Below are 15,878 nucleotides of genomic sequence, written 5' to 3'. Positions count from 1 at the left end.
TTATGCCCTCAGGGCATATAAGGTTTTTATTGAAAGCTTTGTCATAGAAACTTGAAAAAGGGTGCATTTGATTGAAAAATCAAAGGGCTAGTGCCCTTTTTAATAGTCGAAAGTGATTGGAGGACAACTAACCCCCCTCTCACACCCACCTTTTCACCAAACACATCCAATCAAATTTTTTTAATAGCCATTTTGTTCAATGTAGTTGAAAGTTTTGGAAATTAGGTCTTTAAGGATGACGACCCACCAACAGCCCTCGGCCCAAGGGTTGCAAGTTATGCCCTGGGGGCATATAAGTATTTTATAGAAATTATTGTTGTAGAAACTTCAAAAAGGGCTTATTCGATTCGAAACTGAAATGGCTAGTGTCCTTTTTAATAGGCAAAAGTAATTGGGGGGCAACTAATCCATCTCTCATGCCCACCATTTCCCCATACACATCCAATCAAAATTATGCATATGATAAGCATATGAGGTGATAAGCATTCAATTTGAAATTGAAACGGGTAAAGGCCCTTTTAATAGTTGAAAGTGATTGAAGAGCAACTAATGCCCCTCTCAGGCCCACCGTTTTCTCAAACATATCCAATCAAAATTTTGAGATATTCATTTTGTTGAACATAGTTAAAAGTTCCTGAAATTAGGTCTTTGAGGAAGACAACCCCCCCCCCCACAACCCTCAGTGCAAAGGTTGTAAGTTATGCCCTGAGGGCATATAAGGTGTTTATAGAAAGTATTGTTGTAAAAACTCAAAAAGTACTCAGTCAATTGGAATTTGAAAGGCCTTGTGCCCTTTTAATTGTAGAAAGTGATTGGAAGGCTTGACAGTTTTATAGTAAAGATTGATCTGGGTGCAATGTATTATTTTTTTTTTTTTTTTTTTTTAGATCAGGGCACTCCGTATTGACCACAAATCAGCATCAATAAAAAAATGGTACCCAAAACGAACAGAAATTATAAAAAATAACCAAGTCAAACTCAAAACGAGCAAAAATTGCAGGTTTAAGCCTGCATAAATAATGTGTAGTTAAAATATTAACTCATGACTCAAAATCACAAAGAGGTTCTTAAATTAGGCAAGATTATTTGTTCTTTAACAGGTGTGTGAAAGCTCAGAGACTTATTGATTTTTGTGCAAGACATTAAGGGATCATTTTTGACAATTCATACAAATATTTTACGCAAATTTCTTGTTGATATAAATTCATACAATTTCTATTTTATAGTTATGGATTTAGAAATAAAAATTGATGAAATTTCCAGGAATCATTATCACTATGCATTATACAACTAGTCCACTATCATTAAATCCTTCCAGGAATTTTGATTATTGTGCTGATTTTCTTTTTTTGTGTGTCAATGTTTTGACAAGTAAAACCCAAACTGTTCAAAATACATATTGTTATCTTGATTAGCCTTGTAATATGATTCTTTTTGTTGTTTTGTTGCTGATATAAGGACAACTAAATATTGCACTGCATGAAAAACAGGTAGTTTTCATTCTATAGCATTTTACCACTATTCATCTACAACAGTATCTGTTATATTTGTGCTTGAAATTGTTGCTCATTTTAATTCCTGTTTGCTCTTGATTTTATTTATCCTCTAACAGTAATTTGTATTTGTTTTATTATATAACTTTATTTGTACTTCTCTTAATTTTCAAAAGGAATCTTCACTTTTCTTTGAAAACTTCATTTGGAAAGCTTAAAAAAAATAACGTTTTGATGGATGAATCTATTCTTTCATTCACCCCCTTTATCACTTTTGTGTAAAGTTTATTTTACTAATTTTGGAAGTTCTATTTGTACATATTTTTAACTGAATTCCCTAAAACAATTTGCCACCTACATCACCCCAAATACACACACACACACACATATATATATATATATATATATATATATATATATATATATATATATATATATATATATATATATATATATATATATATATATATGTTCTGGATATTAACCTTTTAATAAAGTAAGGTTTCAACCTGTGCGATTTCCTACAGAGATTTATAATTGGCTTATTTTAATTACTTGCTATTGACAGAATTACTTGCTATTTGCTGCTTGAATTTAAATTCCCTTGGGATTTAGTGACTTAGTAAGCACTGAGATTCAGAAAAAAAACGATTTAATTACCTTAGAGGATTGTATTATTTGTGCATAGCAGTGATACTGATAACATATATTAGGCAATAAGCAGAAGAGAGGAGGGTTTCTGCCGCAAGCGCCGTATGTACCTGCCGGTATTTAGTTACCCTTAAATTGCGGGGAATTGGTGAGTGGGTCCTGACGCTTCACTTGTTCCTAGTATTGTGTGATTCAGTGGACTTTGACTGTTTTTGTGTGAAAGTAATGATTGAAAAGCTCGTATTCAACCCAGTTCTGAACTTTTTGAGCAGATCACTCACTGAAGGGACGAAATCCGATCAGATTGTGAAAAGCGCAATAAACTATTCCGAACGTGGTACAATCAAACAAGCTATGCAGACCCTTCAAAGCGAGTTGGGACATTCGAAGGCGGATGGTTTCGTATGCCAAAGATGAGGACAACATTACTGATATGTGCAAGTCGCTAGTCTCTGTGGCAAAGCAAAATGTCCCGATCCCAAAATTTGTGATATTTAGTCCGTGTGAAGGAGCTGCCATCGGTGAGGCAGTTCACGCTACAGTGGTGTCCAAAGTAAATGAACTTTCCAAAAAAATGGATGGATTTATGCTAAGTAATAGCCGCTCTACAGTCACCCTGCCAGATAAATCTCAATCGTCTCGAACCGCACCCCCGAGGCAACTTTACTCTGTGATACTCAAAGACACTCCAACAGACTTAAAATGCCCAAGCAAACGCAAAGCATTTATCGACAAACTGTGCCTATGTCCAGACGGCGATATAACCGAGCTGCGGCGCTCTAATACCGAGTGGAAACTCGTGGTTCGTTCTAAGCAAACCGCGAACAAGATAGTGGATGCAGCTAAACGTGCGAAACAATCGCTCAACATCTCTCTCAAGGAACCTGCTTTTTTAGCCGCGATCATGCGAGTGCCGGAGGATCTAGACGAACAGTCTCTTAAACATCTAATCCCCAAGTGCAATGAAACCCTACAGTGTGGCAAGTCTCGAACATTTGAAGTCTACTTTCCGACACGAAATGGCCTCGATACCTTTCTCAAAGTCTCAGTGAAAATCGGATATGAATGCCTCCCAGTCGAAGAGTTCGTGTTCTTGCCTCAGCGCTGCTTTAATTGCCACGCAATCGGTCACCTAGCAGCAGATTGTAAGAATGACTCATTATGTTCCAAATGCGGCTCCGCCGATCACAAATCCACGTCCGATACCCCGTGTCAGAAGGCAGCCTTTTGCATTGGTTGCAAGAAGCAGGGTCATACTTGCTATAGTGTTAAGGGCCCTAAAAACCTTAAACCCTCGAACTAATGACCTTGTCACTAACTCTTTTATTGTGGAATATAAACGGCTCTTTTATTAATAAACTTCCGGTTCTGGAAAGCCTCTGTTCTGAGTTTAGTGATTTTTCTCCAGGAACATTTTGTTACTAAACATGGTCTGAACATACTTGAGCTTGAGGATATGACAACTTATTGTGTACCCGCTAGACAGCCGAACAATAGAGACCGACCCTCGGGTGGACTTATTACGTTTGTGAAATCAGCTCTCCGTTCTAGTATCTTCGAAGCAAATGATTATTATCTAGCTGTGACAGTGGATTGTTCTGTGTGTATTAGTGTGTATCTTCCCACAGACTACAATAATGACCAATCTGAGCGTAAATTTGCGCTGTCTTGTGAAAAACTAGGTTCATGTATAGACAAAATTCGACACTTAGGTTTACCTTGCATTATAGCTGGTGACTTTAATTGTAATCTGTCCGAGCCGAATTCTCAAGCTTCACCACGTACAACATTAGTTAAGGGCTTATTTAGTGATTTCTTGTGTGTTTTAGATAAATCGTCCGATTTTACGTATGTTCACACGTCCTCGCGAACTTCCAACCTGGACCACGTTGTAGTATCGTCAGATTGGCGAGCGGATATAGTAAAGGTTGTGTTTGATTATCAGTTGTCTGATCATCTTCCCATAACTTGCTCTGTCGATATGCCATCTTCTGGCCGCCAAACCGCACCTCTTGCTCCTTCAGCACCTCGACACCGTCGTAACTGTTCGAAAATCGAAAAAGCCCTATTTAACGAGTCGGTAGATTCAGTCCTGAATAAAACCAGCATCCCATTTCATCTCCTTAAAAATTCACTCTAGTTACCTCAAAAAGAGGTTTTGATTTGTCTAGATATATATTGCGCAGAAATCTGCCATGCTCTCAGCTTCGCCGAAAAACAAGCCGTTCCTTTACAGCAAATTTGGAAAGGAATCTTTTCCGGGTGGTCTTCAAATCCAGATCTCGTTATTTCGTGTAGTCAAGCTAAATTTTGGTTTTCAGTTTGGAAAGAGTGTGGACGTCCGAATATGGGTATTGTGAACAGCATGCTGATTTTCACGAAGCGAAAGTTTTCTAAGGCCCTGGCTCGGCATCGGAAAAGCCTAGTCAATCATTATTCTGCCCCTGACAAACAAGACAGAAATATGAACTTAAATTTATTCTCTCGTTCTACAACCACTTCTTCGTCACTATTCCCAACCGGTATTCATGAAGATGAATGATGTATGCCCATTACGAATCGGAGTTCTCAGACCCTGACCCCTCCATCGAACAATCTTACGAGGCTGCCTTAGATCAGTTTCTATCTTCTCATCCCGAAGCCTTTCTTTGGCAGAAAGCCTTTCTTTGGCAGGACACGACATTAGACGTGCATTCGACTCTCTAATCCATGCTGCGATGCTTTTGAAGGCCGGTAAACGTGGTTTGAATCTAGCTGTCATTCGTTCTCTCAGGAATCTGTATTCTAGATTACGAATCCGACTGAAGCTACCTCCTGACAAAGGCTTGGCCCCAATTCCACGCACCCTACTAGTTCCAGTCTAGGAAGGAGTGCGTCAAGGAGCAATCACCTCTCCTGACCTTCTCGTTAACTATGTCCTTGATGCACAAGGTCAATGTCCATTTTCGCTGATTCTGTCATCTGCTAACTTGTCTTGGGCATGTTACGCGGACGACATCCTGAATCTTAGCCGAACCCTTCAGCGTGCAATTGATATCTTCAAAATCCTTGAAGCCGAATATCTTAAATTTGGACTTCAGTTCAACTCTTCAAAATCGGAAATCGTCCTATTCAATTGGAAAACTGATTTTTGTGTTCCTACCATTGCCCTTGGTTCTACCTCAGTCCAGCCAGTGGGTCACATCATTCATCTAGGTTTACTGCTAGGCTCGTCTATCCGTCACACCCTAAAACTTCTCCTCGAACAGCTTAAACTATGAATTTCAGCGTCTTTCGCTTCAATTGTATCGTGCAAACTCCGATTCAACCGGCTGCTTCTAGAAAGCTTGTATAAAGCCATTGCTCTTCCTCACATTTTAAATGCCACGCTCTTCTGGAAACTTCTCACTAAAACTGACCAGAATATAATCAGAGCGATGTTTTTTCGTTTTGCGAAGTATTTGCTTCGTCTACCTCCGTGGTATAGGAATTCGCATGTTGAAAATTTTAAAGTCGCAGACCGTGACGTCGCCGTCGCTAGACGAATAGCGAAGCATAATAGAAAAATGCACCGAAATCTACACGAATGGTCCAATCTGCTCATTCAGTGAATCAGTGATTCGTTTTCTTTATTGGTTCAGTTTGTTATAGTTTGTGTCTTTTTTTTATTTGCTTTTTTCTTTTAAGCGCTCCGTCTTGTTGTATGTTAATTTGACGGGTTTTTCAATAAATAAATAATAAATATATATATATATATATATAAATATATATATATATATATATATATATATATATATATATATATATATATATATATATATATATATATATATATATATATATATATATATATATATATACATATATATATATATATATATATATATATATATATATATATATATATATATATATATATATATATATATATATATATATATATATATATATATATATATATATATATATATATATATATATATATATATATATATATATATATATATATATATATATATATATATATATATATATATATATATATATATATATATATATATATATATATATATATATATATATATATATATATATATATATATATATATATATATATATATATATATATATATATATATATATATATATATATGAATAGTTTCATAAATATGCACAATAGATTTACCTTTTTATTGCTATTTATACTGTTTTTCCTTGTTTACCTCCTTGTTTTGCTGTTGTTAACCAGTTTAATTTTTCTTCAGATTCTATTAATTTTAATTTTTTTTAATCTCTTGACATATTGACTTAGACACCTGTCTTTTTTTTATCGACTGATCTTATCATATTTGTTTTATTGCTGTGTTTGTTTTTAAGTTTGAATCTGAAATGCAAATTCGGTCCATGTGCACTTGTGATAGTCATTTTTGGAAAGAATAATCATCTTACGTTTACAGGGCTTCTCAAATTACCGTTATTTCAATTCTGATAAGCAGAGTTCTAAGATCCAATATTATGTATTGTTTTTTTTGCTTTTGTACAGTACCATATTTAGTAATTAAATGGTGAATAAGTAATATAAAACCAAATTATTATATACAATTGAGAAATAACTTGTCTGCATGTTTAGGCAAGTCAATTATTTATTTGTTTCTTTTTTAATTATATTTGCCAGTGTTTCAGGTGTTCATACTTCTTTTCTTTTTTTTTTTACTTGCTTTCTGCCATGCTTAGAGTATTTTTTATAAGGCACAGCTGTTGTTTAGTGGTCTTTGTTTAAGCATTACAAGGTTTTTCATTCGCTTCTATTCAACACATAAAATAAAAAAAACAACAAGTTGTTCAACTGAAAGTAAGGAGCAACAATAGAACTCAAAACGAACAGAAATTACTCCATACTATGAAGGAGTTGCCCCCTCCTCAATACCTTTCTCTTCACGCTATAGTTTTAGGCACTTTAAAAAGAAAAGCTTGCTATCCTAATTAAACGGCCCTTGTGTTTAAGGAGTCGTTCTTAAAAAATTGGGGCAAACAGTGAAACTTTCCATAAAGAGCAAGGTATTGAGCAGGGCATCTCCTTCTTATACGTAAAGATTTCTGTTCGGTTTGAAATTCAGTTTTGTTCCTTAATTTCAGTTGAAAAAACTTGCTTTCTTATTTAATTTCTGATCGTTTTTCAAATAATGCCCGGTAAATCTGGCTAAACCTCCAAGAAAAATTCCCTCTGCTCACGGGAAACTACTCCCTGAAAAGTTTCTCCGCCGAAAATACACCGCCCACCGTAAAATACAACCCCGTAAAATTCCCACAGGACAATTTCATTCTTGCTGAAAATTTCCCCCCTCCCCGCCCGCGGTAAAATATCTTGCGGACGCTTCAGCCTGACCAATTCTCCTTAGCGTACTTTCATTTGAAAAGAACTTTAATTTCTAATCGTTTTTCAAATTACCCCAGAAACCCCCCCCCCCTTCAGTTGAAATTTTCCCCTGAAATCTAAATCCGCTGAAAAATTTTCCCAGAAAATTCCCCCATAACGCCTGCAGATGCAAAACTGAGTTGGCAAAGAGAAAGCAAGACAAATAAAAAGAATTTCTTATAGGAATTCTGTCAAATCCCCTGGAAAGTTCAACGCCAGAAATTTCCCCTGGACTGTTCACCCCCGGAACTTTCCCTGGAAAGTTCAACTTAGAAATCAACCCACGGAAAATTCTCTCCATGGAAACCCACCCCAAAACATCAAATCCTCCCCCGAAAAAGATCTGTATGTTTCCCTGTAACAAATACCAACGAGCTATGGGGAGGGGGTCATGTTACCCATAAAGGCATAGTTATTAGATTTTTTAACTATGCTGAAAAAGTGGCTATCTGAAAGTCTTGATCGTACAACATTGGGGAAAAAGGGGCGTTGGGGGGGGGTCTAATTGCCTTCCAATCTTTTTGGTCACTTAAAAAGGGCACTAGAACTTTTAATTTCCTTCTGATTGCACCATCTCCCGATCTTTTAGGGCCATTAGTTTCGATACGATCACCCTTTGGAAAAAACAACAACAAGTAAATGCCCATCTATGATCATTCTTCAGGCAAAAAAAGAAAACCAACAAAATTCCGCGTTTTTGTATATAAGAGATTGAAACTTCTACAGTAGGGTTTCTCTGATACTTTGAATCTGATAGGGTGATTTTTATTAAGATTAATTAAAAAAAGACTTTTTCCACAAAATAAGTTTTTCAAAGAAAAGTAAAGAACTAAATTAAACAAAAAATGATCAAAAATAAAATCAAATAATCTACCAATCTCGAAACTAACACAAATCAGCATTGATAAATAAAGGAAACCAAAAATGAATACAAATTACAATAATTACCCGAGTCAAACTCAAAACGGGCAGAAATTAACAGAGGTAGGGCTCGAAACCCCTATGCCTTCCCAAGGCAAAAACATAATTTATACTTTACTGAAAAAAATATAAATGTTTTTACTTTTACAACTTTAATAAATCAAATAATATTAACATTTTGATTTACAAATATCAGTATATGTATATTAAACTGAAGGCATAGGGGTTTTGAGCCCAAATTATGTTAATTTCTGGTCGTTTATGTTCAAACTTTCGGGGCTACTTCTGCTCATAAATTTCAACCGAATCAAAATAGCGTAAGTGTATCCAAGCTATCAAAGAAAGTAAAAAGATTTTTTTTTGCGAATGGTATTAAGTTTTCTATTTCAGGTCAACTAGAGGAGGTATGTAACTTAATTAAACACTACTATTTGTGTCCAGACTTTTAAAAGGGTGTATCTTTTAAAAGGGTGTATTTTAAAAAGCTGAATCTTCGAGTTCCATTGTGAACTGGAGATTCGAATCAAAAAAGTTCAAATGTGCCAAAAAATCTCTTAAAGAGTCTTGTCCACGTTCCCAAACAGAAAGGATATCATCAACGAAACGAAACCAGATAGAGTGTTTTAAGTGGAAACTATTCAAATCAGACTGTTCTATGAAATCCATGTAAAAATTTGCCAAATGAGGAGAGAAGACAGTGCCCAGAGGGCATTTTTCCTCTTCGGATTCTGGGTTTTCACGTTGTCATTGTGCTAAGTTCAACCGATATTTGATATTTTGAGATAGCCTTTTTATTTTCAATTGAAAGAGCCCTCTTCGAAGTTCCTACGACAACTTCGATACGAAGTGCCCTGGTAAAAAAAAAAAACAAAAAAAAAAAAAAAAAAAAAAACAACATTGTACCTATTTCGATCTTTCATAGGCAGCGCGCTAGCGTTGCCTAAGTATAGAACGATGTGGGCACAATGTGTTTTTTTTTTCTTTTCTCCACCCGGGCACTTGGTATCGAAGGAGTTGTTGTAGAAACTTCGAAAAGGGCTCATTCGATTGGAAATTGGAGTGGCTAGTGCCCTTTTTAATAGTCGAAAGTAATTAGAGGGCAACTAGCCCCCCCCCACGCCCATCATTCCCCCAAACCCAACCACTCAAACTTATGAGATAGCCATTTTGTTAAGCGGAGGTGATTTCCAGATAGAAAATAAGTTTTTGAGGAGGACACTCCCTCACAACCCTCGGGGCAAGGGTTCTAAGTTATGCCCTGGAGACATATAAGAACAATGTTGGAACAATGTACTATTTATTTTTTTTTTCTTTAGAGCAGGGCACTTCATATGGAAGGGGTCGTCATAGAAACTTCAAGAGGGGCTTATTCGATTGGAAATTGAGAGTTCTAGTGCCAATTTTAATAGTCGAAAGTGAGTGGAGGGCAACTAACCCCCCCCCCACGCCCATCTTTCCCCCAAATACCTACCCTCAAAATTTTGAGATAGCCATTTTGTTCAGTATAGTTGATTTTAAGATAGAAAATATCTTTTTAAGGAGGACACTCCCCCAAAACCTTCGGGGGAAGGGTGTTAAGTCATGGCCTGAGGGTATGTAAGGTTTATATAGAAGGCGTTGTCGTAGAAACTTCAAAACAGGCTCATTCGATTGGAAATTCTAAGGGCTAGTACCATTTTTAACAGTTGAAAGTGATTGGAGGGCTACTAGCCCCCCCCCCCTCCCCCACGCCCATCATTCCCCCAAACACATCCAATAAAAATTTTGAGATAGTCATTTTGTTAAGCGTAGTTGATTTACAGATATAAAATATGTTTTTGAGTATGAAATTCCCCCAAAACCCTTAGGGCAAGGGCTTTAAGTTATGCCATGGGGGTATATAAGGTTTATATAAAAGGCGTTGTCGTAGAAACTTCAAAATAGGCTCATTTGAATGGAAACTCAAAGGGATAGTATTGAAACAGGCTAATTCGATAGGAAATTCGAAGGGCTAGTACCCTTTTTAATAGTCGAAAGGGATTGGAGGGCAACTAGACCCCCCCCCCCCGATGCCCATCATTCCCCCAAACATCCAATCAAAATTTTGAGATAGCTATTCTGTTCAACGTAGTTTATTTCCAGATAGAGAATATGTTTTTGAGGAGGACACTCCCCCACAACCCTCAGGGCAAGGGTTTTAAGTTATGCCCTGGGGGCATATAAGGTTTTTATAGAAGGTGTTGCGTAGAGACTTCTAAAAAGGCTCATTCGATTAGAAATTCAAAGGGCTAGTGCGTTTTTTGTAGTCAAAAGTTATTGAAGGGCAACTGGCCCCCCGCCCCCACGCCCATCATTTCCCCAAACACATCCAATAAATTTTGAGATAGCCATTCAGCGTAGTTGATTTCCAGATAGAAAATATGTTTTTGAGGAGGACACTCCCCCAAAACCCTTGTGGCAAGGGTTTTAAGTTATGCCCTGAGGGCATATAATAACGATGTTGGCTTAATGTACTATTTATTATTTTTTTCCTTTAGAGCAGGGCACTTCATATGGAAGGGTAGTCTTAGAAACTTCGAAAGGGGCTTATTCGATTGGAAATTGAGAGTTCTAGTGCCCTTTTTAATAGTCGAAAGTGATTGGAGGGCCACTAGCCCCCCCCCCCACCCCCCTCCTTCCCCCAAACACATCCAATCAAAATTTTGAGATAGCCATTTTGTTCAGCTTAGTTGATTTCCAAATAGAAAATATGTTTTTGAGGAGGACAATCCCCCACAACCCTCAGGGCAAGGGTTTTAAGTTATGCCCTGGGGCCATAAAATGTTTTTAAAGAAGGCATTGTCGTAGAAACTTCAAAAAAGGCTCATTCGATTGGAAATTCAAAGGGCTAGTGACCCTTTTAATAGTTGAAAGTGATTGGAGTGCAACTATCCCCCCCCCCCCCACGCCCATCATTCCCCAAACACATCCAATCAAAATTTTGAGATAGCCATTTTGTTCAGCTTAGTTGATTTCCAGATAGAAAATATGTTTTTGAAGAGGGCACTCCTCCACAACCCTCAGGGCAAGGGTGTTAAGTTATGCCCTGGGGGCATAGGCCTAAATGGTTTTTATAGAAGGTGTTGTCGAAGAAACTTCAAAAAGGGCTCATTCGATTGGACCTTAGATTGGCTCGTGCCCTTGTTAATAGTCAAATGTGATTGTAGGGCAACTTGCCCCCCCCCCACGCCCATCAGTCTCCCAAACACATCCAATCAAAATTTTTAGATAGCCATTTTGTTCAGCATAGTTGATTTCCAGATAGAAAATATCTTTTTGAGGAGGACGCTCCCCTAAAACCCTCAGGGCAAGGGTTTTAAGTTATGCCCGGGGGTATATAAGGTTTTTATAGAAGGCATTGTCGTAGAAACTTCAAAACAGGCTCATTCGATTGGAAATTCTAAGGGCTAGTACCCTTTTTAACAGTCGAAAGTAATTGGAGGGCTACTAGCCCCCCCTCCCCCCCCGCCCATCATTCCCCCAAACACATCCCATCAAAATTTTGAGATACCCATTTTGTTCAGCGTAGTTGATTTCCAGATATAAAATATGTTTTTGAGGAGGACACTCCCTCAAAACCCTTAGGGCAAGTGTTTTAAGTTATGCCCTGGGGGCATATAAGGTTTTTATAGAAGGCGTTGTTGTAGAAACTTTAAAAAAGGCTCATTCGATTGGAAATTCAAAGGGCTAGTATTGAAACAGGCTCATTCGATAGGAAATTCGAAGGGCTAGTCCCCTTTTTAATAGTCGAAAGTGATTGGAGGGCAACTAGACCCCCCCCCACGCCCATCATTCCCCCAAACACATCCAATCAAAATGTTGAGATAGCTATTCTGTTCAACGTAGTTTATTTCCAGATAGAAAATATGTTTTTGAGGAGGACACTCCCCCACAACCCTCAGGACAGGGGTTTTAAGTTATGCCCTGGGGGCATATAAGGTTTTTATAGAAGGTGTTGTCGTAGAAACTTCTAAAAAGGCTCGTTCGATTGGAAATTCAAAGGGCTAGTGCGTTTTTTTGTCGTCAAAAGTGATTGGAGGGCAACTGGCCCCCCTTCCCCACGCCCATCATTTCCCCAGACACATCCAATCAAATTTTGAGATAGCCATTCAGCGTAGTTGATTTCCAGATAGAAAATATGTTTTGAGGAGGACACTCCCCCAAAACGTTTGGGGCAAGGGTTTTAAGTTATGCCCTGAGGGCATATAATAACGATGTTGGCTTAATGTACTATTTCTTATTTTTTTCCTTTAGAGCAGGGCACTTCATATGGAAGGGTGGTCTTAGAAACTTCGAAAGCTTATTCGATTGGAAATTGAGAGTTCTAGTGCCCTTTTTAATAGTCGAAAGTGATTGGAGGGCCACTAGCCCCCCCCCCACACGCCCCTCAGTCCCCCAAACACATCCAATCAAAATTTTGAGATAGTCAATTTGTTCAGCGTAGTTGATTTCCAAATAGAAAATATGTTTTGAGGAGGACAATCCCCCACAACCCTCAGGGCAAGGGTTTTAAGTTATGCCCTGGGGCCATATAATGTTTTTAAAGAAGGCGTTGTCGTAGAAACTTCAAAAAAGGCTCATTCGTTTGGAAATTCAAAGGGCTCGTGAACCTTTTAATAGTCGAAAGTGATTGTAGGGCAATTAGACCCCCCCCCACGGCCATCATTTCCCCAAACACATCCAATCAAAATTTTGATATAGCCATTTTGTTCAGTGTAGTTGATTTCCTAATAGAAAATATGTTTTTGAGGAGGACACTCCCCCGCAGCCCTTAGGGCAAGGGTTTTAAGTTATGCCCTGGGGGCATATAAGGTTTTCAAAGAAGGCGTTGTCGTAGAAACTTCAAAAAAAGCTCATTCGATTGGAAATTCAAAGGGCTTGTGCCCTTTTAAATTTTCGAAAGTGATTGGAGGGCAACTGCCCCCCCCCCCTCACGCCCATCATTCCCCGAAACACATCCCATAAAAATTTTGAGATAGCCTTTTTGTTCATGGTAGTTGATTTCCAGATAAAAAATATATTTTTGAGGAGGACATTCCCCCACAACCCTCAGAGCAAGGATTATAAGTTAAGCCCTGGAGGCATATAAGTTTTTATTGAAATCTTTATCGTAGAAACTTGAAAATGGGCTCATTCGATTTGAAATTTAAAGGGATAGTACCCTTTTTAATAGTCGGAAGTGATTTGAGGGCAACTTACCCCCCCCCTCTTACACCCACCTTTTCCCCAAACACATCCAATCAAAATTTTTAGATAGCCATTTTATTCAACGTTGTTGAAAGTTTTGGAAATCAGGTCTTTAAGGATGACAGTCCCTCCCCCCACAGCCTTCAGGGCAAGGGTTGTAAGGCCAGAACATTTTTGTAGGCCAGAACATAATTTGCACTTTACTGAAAAAAATACAAGTGAATATGCATTATCAGTTTAATATACATATACTGATATATAGTAATCAAAATGTTAATATTATTTGATTTATTAAAGTTATAAAAGTAAAAACATTTGTACTTTTTCATTAAAGTTCAAATTTGTTCTGGCCTTGGGAAGGCATATGGTTTTTTTGCCCAACTTATGTTAATTTCTGCTCGTTTTGAGTTTGATTCGGTTAATTATTGTAATTTCTCTCCGTTTTGGGTTTCATTTATTTGTCGATGCTGATTTGTGGTAGTTTCACGCTTGGTAGATTATTTGATTTAATTTTTGCTCATTTTTTGTTTAATGGAGTTTTTTACTTTTCTTTGAAAAACTTATTTTGTGGAAAAAGTTTTTTAAATTAATACTATAAAATGTCAAGCCTTCTAATCACTTTTGACTATTAAAAAGGGCACTAGCCCTTTCAATTTCCAATCGAATGAGCCCTTTTTGAAATTTCTACGACAACGCTTTGTGTAAAAACCTTATATGCCCCAGGATATAACTTACAACCCTTGCCCTGAGTGCTGTAGGGGGAGGGTTTGTCATCCTCAAAGACATAACTTCCGGGCCTTTAAACTACGTTGAACAAAATGGTTATCTCAAAATTTTGATTGAATGTGTATGGGGGGGGAAATGGTGGGCATGAGAGGGGGGGTTACTTGCCCTCCAATCACTTTCAACTATTAAAATAGGCACTAGCCGTTTCAATTTCCAATCAAAAGATTCCTTTTTGAAGTTTCTCAGACAACGCTTTCTATAAAAAAAAGAAACCTTATATGCCCCAGGGCATAATTACAACCATTGCCCTGAAATCCGTGGGGGCAGTGTCATCCTCAAAAACACAATTTCCGGACTTTTTAACAACTTTGAACAAAATGGCTATGTCAAAATTTTGATTGGATGTGTTAGGGGAAATTGTGGATGTGAGAGGGGTGTTAGTTATCCTCCAATCAATTTTGACTATTAAAAAGGGCACAAGCGCTTCTAATTTCCAATTGATCGAACCCTTTTTGAAGCTTCTACAACATCACTATATATAAAAAACCTTATATGCCCCCAGGACATAACTTACAACCCTAGCCCCAAGGGATCTGAGCGGGTTATCATCCTCAAAGACCTGATTTCCAAAACTTTTAACTACGTTGAACAAAATGGATATCTCAAAATTTTGATTGGATTTGTTTTCGGGGAAATGGTGGGCTTGAGAGGGGGGTTACTTGCCCTCCAATCACTTTCGACTATCAAAAAGGACACTAGCCTTTCCAATTACCAATCGAATGAGCCCTTTTTGAATCTTCTATGACAAAGCTTTCTATAAAAAAACCCTTACATGCCCCCAGGGCATAACTTACAACTCTTGCCCTGAGGGCTTTGGGGGGAGTGTCATCCTCAAAAACATAATTTCCGGACTTTTTAACTACGTCGAACACATTGTCTATCTAAAAAATTTTGCTTGGATGTGTTTGGGAAAATGGTGGGCGCGAGAGGGGGATTAGTTGCCCTCCGATCACTTTCGACTATTAAAAAGGGCGTTAGCCCTTTTAATTTCTAATCGAATGAACCCTTTTTGAAGTTTCTACGGCAACGCTTTCTATAAAAACCTTATATGCCCCCAAGGCATAACTTACAACCCTCGCCCTGGGGGCTGTGAGTGGGTTATCATCCTCAAAGACCTAATTTTCAAAGCTTTCAACTACATTGAACAAACTGGCTTTCTCAAATTTCGATTGGATGTTTTTGGGAAAATGATGGGTGTGAGAGGGGGTTTAGTTGCCCTCCAGTCACTTTGGACTATTAAAAAGGTCACTAGCCCTTTCAATTTCCAATTGAATGGGCTCTTTTTGAAGTTTTTATCCCTTTCTATAAAAACCTTGTATGTCCCCAGGGCATAACTTATAACCCTGGCCCTGAGGGCTGTGGGGGACTGTCATCCTCAAAGACATAATTTCTGGACCTTTCAACTACGTTGAACAAAATGGCTATCT

General features: G+C 37.7%; 1 protein-coding gene across 3 annotated transcripts in view; it reads left to right on the top strand.

Annotated features, from left to right (window-relative positions):
- LOC148953718 (sphingosine kinase 1-like) overlaps positions 1–15,878 on the top strand; it is a 99,581-nt gene that overhangs the window by 4,587 nt on the left and 79,116 nt on the right. Inside the window, exon 1 of one of the 3 annotated variants that reach the window (XM_089086793.1) lies at positions 1,420–1,490. The exons of 1 other annotated variant lie outside the window; for it this stretch is intronic. The gene's annotated coding sequence lies outside the window, so the exon portion shown is untranslated. Of the gene's footprint in view, positions 1–1,419; positions 1,491–6,655; positions 6,754–15,878 lie in introns of those variants that run through there. One more of the 3 variants, XM_089086792.1, reaches the window with a different exon arrangement.

This window comes from Artemia sp. Qi Xiang Cuo, chromosome 3, assembly GCF_049724085.1.
Source record: "Artemia sp. Qi Xiang Cuo chromosome 3, ASM4972408v1, whole genome shotgun sequence".
Lineage (NCBI taxonomy): Eukaryota > Metazoa > Arthropoda > Branchiopoda > Anostraca > Artemiidae > Artemia > Artemia sp. Qi Xiang Cuo.
This window is presented reverse-complemented; position numbering and strand designations above follow the sequence as displayed.